This window comes from Adiantum capillus-veneris, chromosome 9, assembly GCF_014529385.1.
Source record: "Adiantum capillus-veneris isolate H3 chromosome 9, ASM1452938v2, whole genome shotgun sequence".
In the NCBI taxonomy this organism is placed as follows: Eukaryota; Viridiplantae; Streptophyta; class Polypodiopsida; order Polypodiales; family Pteridaceae; genus Adiantum; species Adiantum capillus-veneris.
This window is the reverse complement of record NC_140939.1, coordinates 42,118,416-42,129,026: the sequence shown is the minus strand read 5'-3', so window position 1 is coordinate 42,129,026 and position 10,611 is coordinate 42,118,416. Positions and strand designations below refer to the sequence as shown.

General features: G+C 39.1%; 1 pseudogene; it reads right to left on the bottom strand.

The window, feature by feature from the left end:
• Positions 1-870: 870 nt before the first annotated feature.
• On the bottom strand, positions 871-7,405 carry LOC147450405 (uncharacterized; annotated as a pseudogene).
• Between the last annotated feature and the right edge of the window lie 3,206 nt (positions 7,406-10,611).

Genomic DNA, 10,611 nt, shown 5'->3' with positions numbered 1-10,611 from the left:
ACTATCAAAATACCACACATGTGAATCTACAGCAACTGACATACATGCATCATGGACAATAGGATTATAAATGCACTCTACACTAAATTCCCATTCTGCATCAACATCAGCATCACAATCTCCTTTGACAGAAGACTCTACAATTGTTGCACTTGTATTGGACCCTGTAGTGGATCCAACCTCTTCCTTCTTAGCCTCTTTTGCCTTCAATTTAGGACACTGCTTGATCAAGTGATCATTAGCGTTACAATAATGGCAACGCAATTTCTTTTTTCCCTTATCACCAAAATTGCCATACAAAGTACTACAAGTAGAAGCATTAGGAACAAAAGTTTTGCCACTCTCGCAGCAGAACCATAAGAAGTGGTTACATTTTTGCTCCCAACTTTTCTTTGAGCTGCAATAAAAGCATGTTTAATTGCACACGCTGCCTAGTCTTGTTTTTTCTAGAAAGTGACTCTTGCAATAGCAATGTGCATAATGCATCAAACTTGACAACTTCAGGATTTCCTTGGGTCATAAGTCTCCAAGTACTAGCAAAAGTCTGGTAAGAATCTGGCAAAGCATCAAGAATAGTCTGCACAAGTGAACTGTCAAAAATGACCTCTCCTGTAGAAATTAGTTTCTCATTAACATCCTTGACACCAGCAAGGAAAGTGTCCATTTCATTTTTCTCATGCATAATCTTCAATTCCATCTCTTTACACAACAAAGCAATTTTAGCCTCATTGCGGCTTGCACAAAAAGACTTGCTAGAATATCCCAAGCCTGTTTTGCTGATTTTGCTGGACGGATGTGAGGAGTGATAGTGCGCTTCATAGATAATGCAATCAATGCATGAGCCTGTGCATCTCTTACATCCCAATGAGCCTACTCAGCCCTAGGAAAAACAGCTCTGACAGCAGCAACCCTGGGAGCAAAACCTGGAGCATTCTCAACATCACATGCATCCACAGTACCATGACGTACATCAATGCCCTGCACAATGTTACAAACACCCTTTAATACAAGTACATGTTGCATCATGTAAGTCCCATCCAATTTGTCCTCCAGTAGAAAACATCTTGAACACATCTGTGTTGTTGTCAACCATGGAAAATGCATGCACCTGATGTGAAAACTGTCCAAAATGAAGACAAACTGAGTGAGACCAGTACGTGCTAAATATTGAAACCCACATTAGACTATATGGGACCAGTTATATACAGTAATTGGCACTGACCAAAATTTTGCACAAAATGAAGAAATTGCCTGTGCAGACCTGGATGTAGTGGAAATAAAGAATGAAATGAGCCCGAAATGAAATTCTAAGTAGACCTAGCTCTACAAGCCCTCCCAAATTTATTGTCAACCTACTGACGCTCGCCAAAGCTTGTTGAAATCTGAAAAAATGAGCAGGGTGTTTTGAGAACTAAGCCCGGAAGGATGTGACCTGCTCTGATACCAATTGTTGTAATTAGGGTTGTAGGGAAACGCACACAGCTTGGAGAGGATGATGGAAGCTCAAGGCACACAATAGAGAGTGTATTACTTAGTCTGCAATGGAAAGATAGATATCCCTAGAGTGATGGGTGTATACAATGCACGGGGAAAAAAAACCTCCTATAGAGGGAAAAAATGCCTCGGCGGTCCTAGTGTGTTCATACACATATGGTAGCAAATTTGAATGCAGAAAATGTACATCTTATGGGAGTTTCAAAAAATGCTATGCATTAGACTATTATTGATACAGATGTACATGATATACTTGATATGGAAAGGGCTGAGAATGAGCAGGCTAAAGGGATGCCAAAATGATGGTGCATACTTTGCGTGATAGTAAATTGGATGCACCTTTGTCTACTCGTACTCGTTCAGGTTCTTGCCATGCATCTTATACATCAGATTGTTATGTTTTGGATGTTTCTAGGTTATGTGATGTAAAGGAACCTCTATCTTTTGATGAAGCACAGAATTCAAAAAATTAAATGGTTGCCATGCAATCAGAATATGATACACTTATACAAAATGAAATATGGACTTTATGTGATTTGTCTATTGGCAAAAGGGCCATTGGTACGAATGGGTTTACAAGTTTAAGTGTAAGCCAGATGGTGAGATTGATCGATATAAGGCTTGACTTCTTGCAAAAGGTTATGCAAAACAAAAAGACATAGATTATAAAGAAAATTTTTCTCCCACTTGTGGTATGACTATTGTGCATTGTCTATGTGCATTGGTAGATCATTTTAGATGGGATGTACATCAATTAGATATTGTTACTGCTTTCTTGAATGGTGATATGTTTGAGAAATTTTATGTAATGCATCCTCGCGGTTTTGTCATTAAAGGGCAGGAAGATAAAGTATGCAATGTAAGAAATCCTTTTATGGGTTGAAGAATCTCCTCGTACTTGGTATGAGAAAGTTGACACTCATTTGGTCAAACGAGGCTTTTGTAACAATCCAACATAAAGCACTTTGTATGTAAGGTGTGAAGGATGATGTACTTCTCATCGTCGTTCTTTATGTTGATGATTTGTTGATCACTGGACCCAATGAGACACATATTGCCGAATTGTAGGCTGATTTGAATGCTATTTTCAAGATGAAATATTTGGGGTTGCTGCATCATTAATTGGGCATACAGTTTAAGCAGTGTGATGGTGGTATTGCCTTGTGTCAAACAAGTTACAAAGAGACATTTCTATGTAAGTTTGGACTTGAGGACTGCAAATCTATTGCTACTCCCATGGGAACAGGTTTGAAATTGATTCTTTCTGATACTGGTGATCATGTTGATGTCAATTTTTAACAAACTGTTGTTGGATGCCTTATTTATGTATGCAATACAAGGCTAGATATTTATTTTGCAAAAACACAAGTTAGTAGATTTATGCATAGCCTAGGGTCTAAGTATTGGCATGCTGTCAAGAGGATTTTTCACTACTTGAGTGGCACTTTGCTTGTTTTATCCCAAGGGGGGATCATTTCCACCAAATTTACATGTTTTTTTGGACTCAGATTGGGCTGGTAGTTTTGAAACACAAGTCTCCACAAGTGGTTTTTGTTTCATGCTTGGTAGCTCATGCATATCATGGTTGAGCAAGAAGCAACCTATTGTGGCCACTTCAACAGGAGAGATTAACTTGGCTTATGTGCCAACATAGGACAACCTTGGAGATATGTTCACAAAGGCATTTCCTCATGAGAAGTTTGAATCTTTTCACAAAGCTTTGGTCTTACTCTCCTTTGTGAATTGACCATGCACTCAATGCATGCACTTCCCTTTACATTATCTTCCAGCTCTTCTTCATCGCATCAAAGGCCCACATAGAGCTGAAAGCCAACATCAAATTTTCCCACATGACCCAACAAAAAATGACCAATAATTTGAATTCAAAACTCCAGCAATCAAACAACAATGATGGTGAGGATGGGAAGGACATTCCCCTTGCCGTCTTTGAGGGGGACCTCAGAGGCAGCAATCTAAAGTCAGAAATCCAGTAAGCAAAAGACAATAACAATGACACTGAGGAGGACCTCAAAGGCAAACGCAACATTTGATGGGCGAGAGACTCTGAGTACAATAAGAAGGGTGGATCATGGGAGGATCTTGCAAGCAATGAGGACGTGGGAGAAAAAGACGCTAAGTATGATAAGAGGGGAGGATCATGGGAGGAGTGGGGGAACGATAAGGGAGTGGTGGTGAAGTCTGATGAGCATGTGAGTGGAGGAGGTGGCAACCAAGGCCACTAGGAGGCAGGCACTAGGCCCGTCCTATTCACCCTACAAGAGCTAGGAGTAGCCTTTCCTCTTGATTGAGCTTTAAAATGTGTGATCTCCATCATTACTCCTATTGTGACTTATGTCATCGTTCGCCTATTGTGTTCACTTCTGCTATCATGTCTACCATCATCACAACTATGCTTTTGTGTTGTTTCTCTTCTTCAACACGATGACAAACATCACCACTGACATGATTGATAGGAGACAAGGTATGAAATATGAAGAGACCATGATAGAGAGGATGAAATAGAAGGATCGTAGTCAAAGGGATGGTAAACAAAACCTAGATTGTCACGTGCAACAAAATTAAAATGGTGACAAGATCTAGACTTTACACTTCCACAAATCTTTACTTCTTTCCTTGCTTGAATATGTGCTACTTAGCACGAATATGGTTCCTTTTAGAAACAAAATGAGAGTGAGAGGTAGAGATAGAGATGTGTAGAGAGAGAGAGAGAGAGAAGGAAACAACACCTTATGGGGTCCCAACCAACCCTCTCAGGGGCCCCCACATCGTTGCCAATGTGCTATTTGCTTTTGATTGTGCAAATGGAATGTACACACATGAAATACCTCAGTGTAGACTCTACTAACTTGAATGGGGAATGTCATCGTGGTAACTTTGCAAAATGAAGCACCTATGATGATTTGATCCACCTTTGGATCCATCTTGATGAGGGGTTTTTGATGGCTACCAAGGGGTGGATCTAGGGTTGATTTGCACTCTTGATGTGAGAGGAATAAAGGGATGAAATTTGTCTACAAAAACACAGATTTGGTTGCAAAAATGTAGTCGGTCCGTCACATAAAGTAGGGATGAAAATGTAGATGATGATGGAATCGATAATGGACAGGCATGGGAACACTGGATGTGGTGATGGAATGGCTAGGAAGGGGCTCAATGTGTTTTCAAAATCCAAACTGCAACAAGGAAGATAACACCATCAAATGCACCACTTTCCAATGATGGTAAAGGCTGAACAGTGAAAATTGAAAACGCTAGGCTGCTAGGGCTAATCCAACTTGTGTCTTGCGAGAGCAGGAAAAAATTCCATGGATGTTGGGTGCAAAACCCTAGGGCTGATCTACAAAAAAACTCTAGAGATAGATCTAGAACTAGCTGAGAATGACCCAAAATGTTGACTGGTATACTCCCTTTACAGGGCAAAATATTTCTTATAAGTTTTTTAGGACTTAGGAAGGGAAAACTTGGAAGACAAACTTATAAAAATAAATCTTTCGAAATGATTTATTAATAAACTTGACCTAGCAAAGTTTTCGGGTGAAATTGTCGCACATCTACCAACCTAGGAATCTGATTAACATGGGGGAAAACTACATGCAAGTCTTGCCAAATGCCCACTGTAGTGTAACAACATCTCTCAAAACGTTTGTACAAACCATTTATGCAAGAGGATTCAAAAACTTGAAAATCTAATCTAATGAACTCTTCGAGACATGCATGTCTTGCAAACAAGCTCACAAAATTGCCGGTACTAGTTCTCCTAGGATTCTAGACACTCGTATAAATATATGCATAGGATTGGTTGTGGAAGTCGATGAAGCATGTCCACGTAGCACACAAAGCCATGTGCATGTGGCATCCCCTCCTGGTTAAGGTGAGGTACGAGTACTAAACTCCATGCATGCCATAAGATGACCTCGAATGAATGGACTTCTAGATGATGTCATCCATTGGTGATTTTCAAAGAGAGGCTCCCTCAAGTGATTTAGAAATGTCAAAAAGACGGGGATTGTGATATGTTTGCTCATAGCCAATGGACTATCTCCTAGATCAACAATTCCCTTATTGGTTATTGGGGTTCAACAACACAATGATCTCTCTCAACAAACATACTCTCAATAGAGAATCAAACTTCACTCCATGATCAGAAAACACAATTAGACAACTTCATACATAGCAAAGTCAGAGCCACGAGAAGAAGATCAGGCACAGTAAGAAAAGCTCCATTGATCAAAGCTTGAATGCAGCTCGACTCTTGTGTGTTTGTTACCCATGACTTCTCCTATAAAAGAGATTTACAACTGTCTAACTGAATGTTCTTGGCATACATCTCTGATTGAGAAAAATCCAACCTAACCATATTCCAACTAAAGCTAATTCTGACCAGCATGACATAATCCGACTGAGCACTATTTTGATAATTCTATTACCCTTTCAATACATAGCATGCCCTAGTGGTGGATTTTGTAGAAATCCAACACGGATTCACATATCCCTTGATCCAAAACAAAGTATGACCAAAAAAATTACATATGCTACTCAGTCTATAAATGCTAAAGCTTTATTCACTTCTCAGTAGCTTCAGAAACATCACCACCTACAACTGCATCAAAAGAAACCTCCACCTGCTGAGAATTGTCATCAACTTGTATTGTAAAATTTGCTAACTCAATGTCATGTAATGCCATTTCAGGCTCAGCATTCACTTTCTGCTCTAATTCTTGATCTTTCATCTCCTGTAATGGTTTTTCTGAACATTCAGCTAAGTCTGATTTTTGCTACTCCTCTTCAACTACTACCTTCTCCTTTTGTTTTGCTTTAAGTTCGTGGACCTGCTTAATCCAATGCTCTCTTTCCTTCTTGAGTTTTTCTACCTTTATCATTAAGTCAACTTCATGTGTACTGACAAAACCAGTCTGACCATTTCATAGGGGCGCTTCAAGACAGTGGTCAATCTCTTTTTCATTGATTTCCATGCCTCTTGCATTGTACTCTTCAATTGTTGCCTAAGTACCTGCACATCCCCTTCTGAGATCAATACTCCATTGATATCTAGCTCCTCTTGATTCAAAACCTGCTTCTCCATATCCAACAAAGGTTTAAGCCTTTGCTCAGACATCATATTCAAAACCTGCAAATCTCCATTTCTGATGGCCAATTGCTCCATCTCATGGTTCACTTTCCCTTCCAGAGTCATTGTCCATTCTCTGAACATTCCCAAAGACATTTTGACCTTTGCTATTTCACTCTTATGCTGCATCAAAAAATCCTACATCTCATCTTTATGCTTCAACTTTAAATTCTCCATCTCCAAGTTCAAATTCTACACAATATCAACCTGTTCTTGCAATAATACCTGTGTTTCCCCTGATTTTGACATGGACTGCACCTGATTGTCTAACTGTATTTGTTGCCTGCTCAAAAACTATTTAACCTCTCCTAGCATGTGTATAGCCATCCCTGCATCCTCAATGGAAACACTCTGTTGCACCTTCTTGACAGTTCCTGCTTCAAAATTCAATTGTCTTACTACTTTGAACACTTCTAAATCCACTTTTCTTTTCTTTGACAGTGTGAACACCTTTCCCAATTTGGTTGTTTTTGGCACCTTCTCATTAGATGTAATAATTGGAGCATCCAACTTCTTCATGGATTCACTCATCTCTGTATTTTGCACAGCCTTCAATGCTTCCTCCTCTTAATATCCTGCTTGTACCAAAAACCTAAAGGAAGACATCTTTTCTTGATTTTTATGTACATCTGTTGGCAGATCTACCTTTTGGCTTGAATTCTCATCCTCCTTTGACAACTTTGTTCTGCCCAAGAAACCTACACCTGTTTGCTCATCTGCACCCTTATGTTCACTGAGGGATCTGTGTGAAGAACTTAACATAGCTACCAAAAATGCAAATAACCTGCTGCAATTATGAGCCTTTCTTTTATCTGACATGTAGATCTCAGCTGCAATTTTGTCATACAGCCAATTTGCCCAATTTATTGTACCTCCCTGCTCTGCAAAACATAATGGTCCATATTTTTCCTTTGACATATAGTCAAACTTAATGCAAAAGCATAATCTTTCCAAATACCATTTGAGCTGCTCTCTCCTTGCATAATTTACATCCTTCAGCATGTAGTACTTCCTATTACCATCTATAGGCCCAAACTCCTTTTTCAACAAAGCTTTAGAACACTTAGGGATTGTGATGATACCTTTTAGTGGTAAATGAAATACATGTGAAACCAATTCTGGGGTAAAGGCTATTGTTGCTTGAAATCATACCCCTAGTTTTTTGAAGAATATTTAGCTGTGATTTTGCATAGTAGTTATGTCTCCATTCATCCCATGGAAATGTTGCAAATGCATGCAACCCTATGCTTTGTAACCATGCCACAGTAGACTCTAGTGTCAAGTCTAGAGATACCTTAAAATCCATAAAAGGATCCATCAAAGACTGTTGCAATTTTGTTGTACTGAGAGGAGTGTCTGCAGTCACTTCTTCTTCTCTTGAAGCGTCGTCCTCCTCAGGGCTGTTAATGTCGACAGTTGACACTTGTCCCTTGCGATGCAATCTTCTCGGCAGTTCATCATGCTCCAACTCGGGTTGCATGGCAGTGATAGACTTCCCCCTCACCATGGCTAGAGATATGTGTAGGGTGGGTGTGTACTTGAAGAATTATGGCGACAACATAAGGCAAAGTAGAGTTCGACAGAGTTGATGTTTCGCACCTTTGAGTAGTGCACCTTGCTTTTCATCATGTCAAATAGTACTCGCTGCGCTATGATTTCAGCTAATGGAGAATCATCCCACTTTCCAAAGTAAATTTTCAAATCTACCTTAAAAAAATCCGACCCAGAAATATCTGATCAACAAAATTCTGACCTCAAGTATTCCAAAAATCCGACTTGACCATTTTGAACACTAATTCTAGAGTCCTGTTATTAAACTAATGTGCATTGTACAACTAACCTCAACACTATTGTTGGTCATCCTCTTTTAAAATTGATGAGCTCCAAACCTGCTTCCCTGACCACTTTCTGCAAACTATTCTGGTTGAATCAATCGTGCTAAAGGCCATTCCAAATGGGGTGGTTTCCCTTGGAATTTCTTTAATCTAAAACCATTAACAGGTTTCTCAACTCTGGTACCAAAAAAATCAGTAACTATGAATGTTCCCTATCCCAAGTCATGGACAATCTTATAGGGACCAATATATCTCAAAGTTAACTTGCTTGGATGTGGCCCTAATAATATGGAACTATACAACATTACCCAATCTCCAACCTGGAAAACTTTAAACTTAACATTCATACTTACCCAATCTTTCCTCCTTCTCTGAATCACTTCACATATATATGAACTAATCAACCTATCCTCTTCTAACTGCATCAAATATTTGCTCATGTACCTGACTGACAATTTGGGACTCATTTTTTTTGCAGTTACTCTAAGGCTTGGAACCACAAATTCCATAGGGACTACAGCTTCTACACCATACACCAATTTGAATGGAGTCATACCTATGGTGACCTTGAAAGATGTCCTAAAGGACCAGAATGCTAAATCAAGCTTCTGATCCCAATCCTTCTTATTGTCTTGAACAATTTTCTTTAATATCTTCACCAAGGTCTTATTTGTGCTTTCAGCCTGTCCATTAGCTTGAGGATGATAATATGTGGACTTTTTGTGCATACTCATATGAGTTTTTGTTAATTCAACAATCACCTCATTTAGAAAATGGCTTCCTCTATCACTCACAAATTCCACAAGACATCCAGACCTAGTCATGATGTTATGATAGAGAAATTTGGCTACACTCTGAGCTTTATGGTCTTTGAGAGCAATAGCTTCAACCCACTTGGTACAATAATCTGTAGCCACCAGAATTTACTTACATCCTTTACTAGTAGTGGGCTTGACAGGTCCAACAAAGTCCATTCCCCACTTCTGAAAAGGTTCTAGAGGTAATATAGGATGATAAGACATTCTATCCCTAGAATTTGGCTGACCCAACCTCTAACAAATCACACAGCTTCTAGCATGCTCATGTTCCTGAATGAGCTTCTTTCAAAACAACCTTTTTTTCAAAATCTCGAACACACCTTCTAATGACTTGATCAATCCCTTTCCTGTACGATGTGCCTGCCTATCACCAAAAATGGTCTACTTTTTAAAGAAAACTTCCTTCTCTGGTCACCAAAAGATCCCATTGGCATTGTACCATCTGTCAAAAATGTTAACATCTGATCATTCCATGATTCAGGACTGTATTCTGAACTTCAAACAAATCAGCATCAGGTAGTTCATCTTGAACACTTGTTGATTCTTCACCAGTATCAATTCTACTCATATAATGAGCTATGCTATGCTCTTTGCCAAGAGTATGAACAATTACAAAGTCAAATTCCTGTAACAATAACATCCATCTAGCTAATCTTCCAATCAGCAATGGCTTCTTAATCAGGTAAAGCAATGCCTAATGATCCACATGAAAAATAACTTTGTTGCTCAGCAAATAATGTCTGAATTTGGTTAAAGCATATACCATGCCAAGAGCTTCTCTTTCTGTCACAGCATAATTCCTTTCAGTTGATGTTAACACCCTACTAGCATAGTAGACAGGTTTGAACCATCCCCTAACTCTTTCCTGCATGAGGACAGCACCAATAGCCATATTTGATGCATCAACAAATACATGGAAAGGTAATGACCAATCTGGAGGTTGTAATATTGGTGTTATTGACAACATCTTTTTTAACATCTAAAATGAGCTTTCCTAAGGTTCTACCCATATAAAACGTACACTCTTTGTTAGATGAGTAAGAGGTAGACAAACATTTGCCAAATATCTGACATATCTAGCATGTCATTTCACCTGACCAACAAACCTGCTAACTTCCTTCACATTCTCTGGGGCTTTTGCTCTTTTAATAAATTCAATCTTCTTCTCATCAATGGCCATCCCTTCATGAGAAGCCACGTGCCCTAAAAGTACTCCACTTCTGAAAGCAATAACACTTTTAAAAGGACAAGGCACATTCTGAATTGTCTACACCTTTCAAAACATAACTTCAAATGTTGTAGATGTAGTTCCTTC